Consider the following 6,225-nt stretch of genomic DNA (forward strand, 5'->3'; position numbering starts at 1 on the left):
TATGCCTGAGGAGCTAAGCCTGGGGAAGGCTCTCTCTGAGGCTCTGTTCCTTCAGGGAGGGAGAGCAGTTCCCTCTTTCCCCTGCAAGGAGGAGTAACATGGACAGCCATGGTCACAGCCAGCCCAAACATGACTTTGGGTAAAACTGAAAAAGGCACCTCTTCCCCAGGGGAACCCAGCCGCATACCACAGCAAACACTAGCAAACAGAGCATAAGGCTGGATTTCAGCTCACACTTGCCCCCTCAGGTGACTGCCCTTGTGCAGTGTACAGCCTGCACAGCTGTACACAGCAACCTTGTAGACAAATGGTCTCTTTCCCTTGGGTCCTGTGAGGTAGAAGTCATCAGGGAGGAATCAGGTCAGAGCAGCAGTTCTCCAAGCAGGTTAGAGGAGAAGTCAAGGGGCTAGGGTGACAGAGGGACACGAATCCCAAGCTGGGGTGTCTTGCTGGCTTGAGGTGTGATCAGAAGCTTCACCTTTCCAGGGTGTGGAGGAGAGGCTGGGGAAAGGGAAGAGCCCCGGCTAAGAAGGACTTGGTTGAGTCTCATCCAACAGAAGCAATTGGGGAGACATTTGATGGTTTAAGTTTAGGGTTAAAAAATCTAACTTGGGATCTGGGGATGGAAAGAGAAGGTACCTGGGTGCCAGGGCTCAAGGATGCTGAGATTCTGTGGCCCTGGCCAGACAAGTCAGAAGGATAGTGGGAAGAGGAGGCAGAAACGGGACAGAGTGAACATCTAAGGCCTGAAGCCGGTGGACTTTGGATAAAGATGTGGGGTTGGGGTGGGGGGATAGTGCCCCCCCCAAGTCTGGGGTCTCATGGGGGCCTGTGTCAGGCTGGCTTTGAGGAGGCTAATGAGGGAGACTAGGGGGCCAGCCAGGCAAGAGCTCTGAAGGAGGGATGGCTGGGGCCTGGGCAGGGGAGGAGGGAAGGAAGATGCTGGTAAATCAGAAGCAGGCAGTCCAGGTCACAGAATTTTCGTTGTGAAATATTCATGGGCCTTTGGTCCAGATGCTATTTCAGAGCAGTGAAAGCAAGAGGAGTGTGTGAGCCTCAGGAAGAAGCCTACAGCAATGCCACTTCCCCCACCCCCGCCCAGACAGACCCACGGACGCCCATCACGTGCACACCCACACTCACACGCTCTCTCACACACACTAACACAGAGCGGAGCTAGAGAGCACGTGCAGGCATGCCGACACCCACGGGTCCCACAGACAGGAGGATGCACCCCCAAACACCGACGTGCGCGTGCAGCTGCTCACATGGGTCCCTGCCCATGAGATGTCACACACACAGACCCCAGCCTCTCCAAACAACCCAGCCTGATAACCCTGAGCCACACACCCTGAAATAGGAGGGACTTTCAAGGCCATGCAGTCCAACACCCACCGATGCTCCGAGGGGCAACGGAGGCCCAGAGAGGGGAAGTGATATGTCCAAGATTTCCCAGCCCTGAAAGGAACAGAACTCATTCACCTCCTGCATCCTGAGTGTATACCCACATGCTGAGTTCTCTCTGTCTGCCCGACACCAGTGGGAGTTAACTCCTCCCTTTCTTTAATGTCCTGTCTCTACTCTCTCACCCAGTCCCCCTCGCAGCCCCCATCCAGCCCTTCCTTTCCGTTCCTCCTGCTACCTCCCTGCTTCATCTCCTCATTACCTCATGCCTAGAATATAGAAGAAAATAGCCATAACCTCCTGTCTGGTTTTCCTCCATTCACTCTCTCTCTCCCTCCCGCTCAACTGGCCCCTGTTGGCCAGATTCATCTGACCAAAATTTGCATTATGTCATTCTGTTACTCGGGAACTTACAATGGCTCCCTATTGCCTACAGGTTAAAGATAAAACACCTTAGCGAAGCATCAAAGATCCTTCAGAGTCTGGTCCCAACTGCCTTTCTAGCTTTTTCTCTCCTGGCCTCCTCCCAAATCTTCACTCCAGCTAGACAGATTGTATCATGCTGGCCATCAGTTACCATGTACTTGAAACCCACAAACCTACTTTGAACCCTCCCCAAAATTCCTCAATCTCCCCCAGACTAGGAGCCCTCTCCCCCTGTCCTCAGATGACAGACTCCAGAGCCCTTCCCCAAGGCCAAAACTGCATCTCCGGGACTTTATCCATGGGGTTCTTTTCCTGTCCTTCAAAGCTTCAGTAGAGGCTCAGGCTAGGGCTCCCTCATAGGAGATAGCTGCCCTCCACTGGCCACCTCGGGTATCACAGCCAGGCTGAGTTACCCTAAACTGAGAGTGAGTATCTGTCTGCCTGGGGAGAGGAACAGAAGGACGCCAGATGACAAGGTTTATAAGCCCTGAAACCTCTAAGGTTCTTACACTCAGAGTGGGGGGAGGGTTCTCAGCCCTGCTTTCTCAGCTGCTGGCTCCTGACTTTAGCTCCCTAATCCATGAGAGAACCCCCCGCCTGTGAAATACGGACTCGGGGGCTCCCAGGACACTGCTGAAGGGAAATTTGCCCACCAGGCTCTGAGAGGCCACCAGGCCAGGGACAGTGCAGGTGGCAGACCCAAGGTCCAGCTGGGGTCAGGTTCCATTATGAATTTTTAATGCTTCCAGCCAGACTTGTCAGATGTTCCGAAACCCGAGCATCTCCTTTCATCTCTGTACATGATGCCCTTCCCCACCCCCACTGCCCTGGAGGGTAGGGCAGGGAAGGGAGGCCTGGGTCAGCTACCCAGCAGCCTCTTGAGAAATGATTTGGGGGAAATAGAAGGGTGAATGACCTAGTTATTTTCCCACTTACTGTGTGACCTTGAGCAAGTCACTTAACCTCTCTGAACATCCCTTGTTTTGTTTTGCATGTATAACCTGGGGGCAATAGCGCCTGCCTAAATTGAGTTGTTGTGGGGAGTAAGTACAATAACCCGTGGAAAGGTGGCCTATATGTTTGTTGTCACCCTTATCTTTCCTCAAGCCCTGCCTCCCTCCTCCTGTTTTCTTCCAACCCCAGAGGTAGGTGCTTTGCCTCTTTCTTTTGGAGGTGGGGACTTTGGCTCTGCCCTTACTCCCTAAGATCCAAACTGCCTACCCCAAGATTCTTTGGCCTTCTTAGAAACTTCAGATGAGGTGGGGGAAGGGAAGTGAGAGAGGAAGATGGATGGAGCAGCTGAGGCTGATGGGAGGGAAGCAGGCAGCAGAGAGAGGAAGGCTAAGACCCTGCTCAGAGAGAGAACAGCCAGCTGAGACTCACTCTTTCTTTCTTCTCCTTCCTCCCCCCCTTCCTCCCTTCCTTCCCTCCTCCCTGGCACCTTCTCCATCCCCTGGTACTCTCACACCGGAAGCAGAGATGGCCATACTGAGCGGAGGTGAGGTCAGGAGCATGGAGGAGGGGTGGAGGGCTGTTGATGAAGACTTGTCCAGTCTTCCCAGCCCACCAGTTCCCTGCACAGTGTTTCTGAAACTGAAGGTCTTTTATATGTGATTTAGGTGGGAAACTGCTAAGATGCAGATTCCTGAGCCCCTGAACCAGATCTCTAAGGGAGCCCTGGAATCTGCATTTTAACATGTAGGGGTGGGTTATGAAGCTCTCTAAAGGCTGAGAAACGGCTCCTCAAAGGTGGGGTGGTCCTTGGGGGGCAGACGGGAGAAAGCGAAGGAAGAAAAGTTAGATTCCCTCCCCTCCCCCACTCTCTTGGTGGAAGTTACAGACAATACTCTTGCAAGGAGAGGGTGATGCCAGGGATGGGGGGAAAGGATGGAGACAGATGGGGGAAGGGGGATGCAGTGAATGTGACACCCAGTGTAAGCAGCCACAAGCGGAAACAGCCACTGGCACGTTGCCCCCACCTTCGTGGCGATCTGAGACCCTGAACTTCTGGTCCCGCGATGTGGAGACTCTGGAAGAGTCCCCTGTGTCTGGGGCGTAGGGTCAAGGAGGAAGCCTCATCTTCAGAGACCAGCGGCCCTCCCCGGAGGGTCCATGCAGCGATAAACGGATACACATCTACCCATCACTCCCCCGGCCGGAGCCCTCCTGCCCTCCCCTCGGGTCCAGCGTCCGTCAGACCTTCTTCTCCCTCCATCGGCCCTCCCCAGCCCCCGTCCCAGCTCATCTGCATAAAGTTCCAATTAACACGTTTTCCCTCAGCTATTTACGATCCCTGAAGTCGCTCCCGGCTCGGGAGCCCGCTTCCCGCCGCCCCCTCGCCCCTCGGAGTGTGGCCCCATTAATCCCTGCGACCCGGGCTGCTCCCTGCGGCCTGGACCCCGCCGGCTTGGCCCGCGCCGGGAGTCCAGGGGGTGAGCGGGGCGACCCGGGGGGACGGCGGGGTCTGCCGCAGGCCAGAGGCCGGGGCTCTCCGGGGAAAAGGCAGGCGCTTGCCCGCCCCTCTTTCTGGGAAGAGATGGGGAGGGGGGCTTCTCCTGGGAGACTCGGGGCGTCGAAATTCCTCGTTCCTCATCCTGCGGCCCCCGCACCCCTCCTCCTCCCCGCCACGTACCCTCTCCCCTCCCCAGCCATCTGTTCCACTCGGCAGCGCCGCGGCAAACTCGGCTCCAGCTCGCTTCCGCCCCTGCCCAGCCCCCTCCCCAAGCGCCCCACCCCGGGAACGGGGAGTGAGGAGACACCCCTCCCCCAGGAGGCCGAGATCTCTGCCTGCACCTCCCACCCGGTCCCACGCCCCAGCTGGGCAGGGGCAGCGTCGAGACCCCCTCCTTCAGCCTCGAGGGTCAGTGGGGCAGGGGATAACGCTTGAACGGATGTTCGGCGAAGGAGGGCAGAGCAAGCCAGGGTAGGGGCCTGGAGATCGAGACCCGGGAAAGGGCAGACTAGTGGGTAAGGGGTGTATGTGGAGGGGTGTCGGGGTTCCCTTCCTGGCTCGCCGCCGGCTCCCACCCCCCCACCCCGTCCCAGCCGCAGCCACGCAGCGCCGCCTGCTGGGCACGCCGAGCACCCGGCGCACACGCCTCGCTTCCTCCGCCCGCCCCGCTTCTGTTCATCGCTTGTGATCAACTTCCACCAGACTGTACGGAAAGTCAAGGTCCGGGACAGAGATGGTAGTGAGACCAGGGCAAGGCCTCTGGGAACCCGTCCAACCCGTTGGTGGGTGCTGTCCAGTTCTGGTTTTGTATTTTGCGAAAAGGGCACAGTGCTGCAAGCCAGGAGTCTGGGCTCACAGCAGGCAGGTATCTGCTGTGTGACTTTGTCAAGTCTCCAGACCCCTCTGGACATCTATAAAATGGGTGGGTCAGCCTGTTTTATCAACTCCTAAAGACAGTTTAAGACAAAGGGAGGGCTTATCTGTAATACTGTCTTCCAGGGCTAAAATTTGGGGGTTCTCCAAGGTTTTTTTTTTTTGGTGGGGGGGTGGATAAGGGTTTTGTGGTTACTCTCAGCCCTGAGAGGGCAGCAGAAAGTTGAGCTCATTATCTTGGAACCTCCTTTCTGCTGCTGATTGCCTTGGCAGACCTGTGGTTAGGACTCAGCAGTTAGAATGCCCAGGTTCCACCACCTACCAGCTGTGTGCCCTTGGGTCTTGTGCCTTAACCTGTCTGAGCTTTCCTCAATCTACGAAACAACCCAAAGACACCGACTTCTACAGTTAGGATGAAATGAGATACCCGTGTAGCTAGGACAGGCAGATCCTCAACAAATGTTAGTGGTCCCTCCCCGCCCCATCCCTCCATTCTGTGACTTGAAGGTTTATGTCCCAGGACAGAAAGAGATGTAGGAGTGGGATAAATAAGGTATAGCTTGCTGGAAGGTCCCTTGCCCTCAAAGACAGTGTCTTCCCTTGATGCAGGTAATTTTAAAGCCTCACTTTATTGCTAAAAGTAAATATGAACATAGCATAAAATGAAGCTCAAAATTTGCATGAAGTTTTAAGATAAAACACTATAAAGAATGTTACTTGCAACAGACCTCCCTCCAGGGATCCCTGGATAGGAAACTTGGAGAGGCATTCCTTAGCATTCTTTCCAAAGCATCCTGCCCCTTATCCCCTGTAGGGAGAAAGGCCAACCTCCCGGATGTACCCCAAACCCTGAGAAGTGGGGGGCAGGAGCAGAGGGCAGCATCTGGACTCCCTCCAGACACTAAGGGCAGGGCAGGGCTGAGAACAGGGAGGTGAGCCAGACAGCCACAGGTGGGCAGGCTGGCACTTCAGGTGTCCTACTTAATGCCCAGCTGAGCCTGGCTGAGGACGAGGGATGGGGTGTGGGAAGACACCCACCTCCCCCAAGACACAGGCAGGTACACACCAGC

This window comes from Balaenoptera physalus, assembly GCF_965194825.1.
Source record: "Balaenoptera physalus genome assembly, chromosome: 10".
NCBI lineage: Eukaryota > Metazoa > Chordata > Mammalia > Artiodactyla > Balaenopteridae > Balaenoptera > Balaenoptera physalus.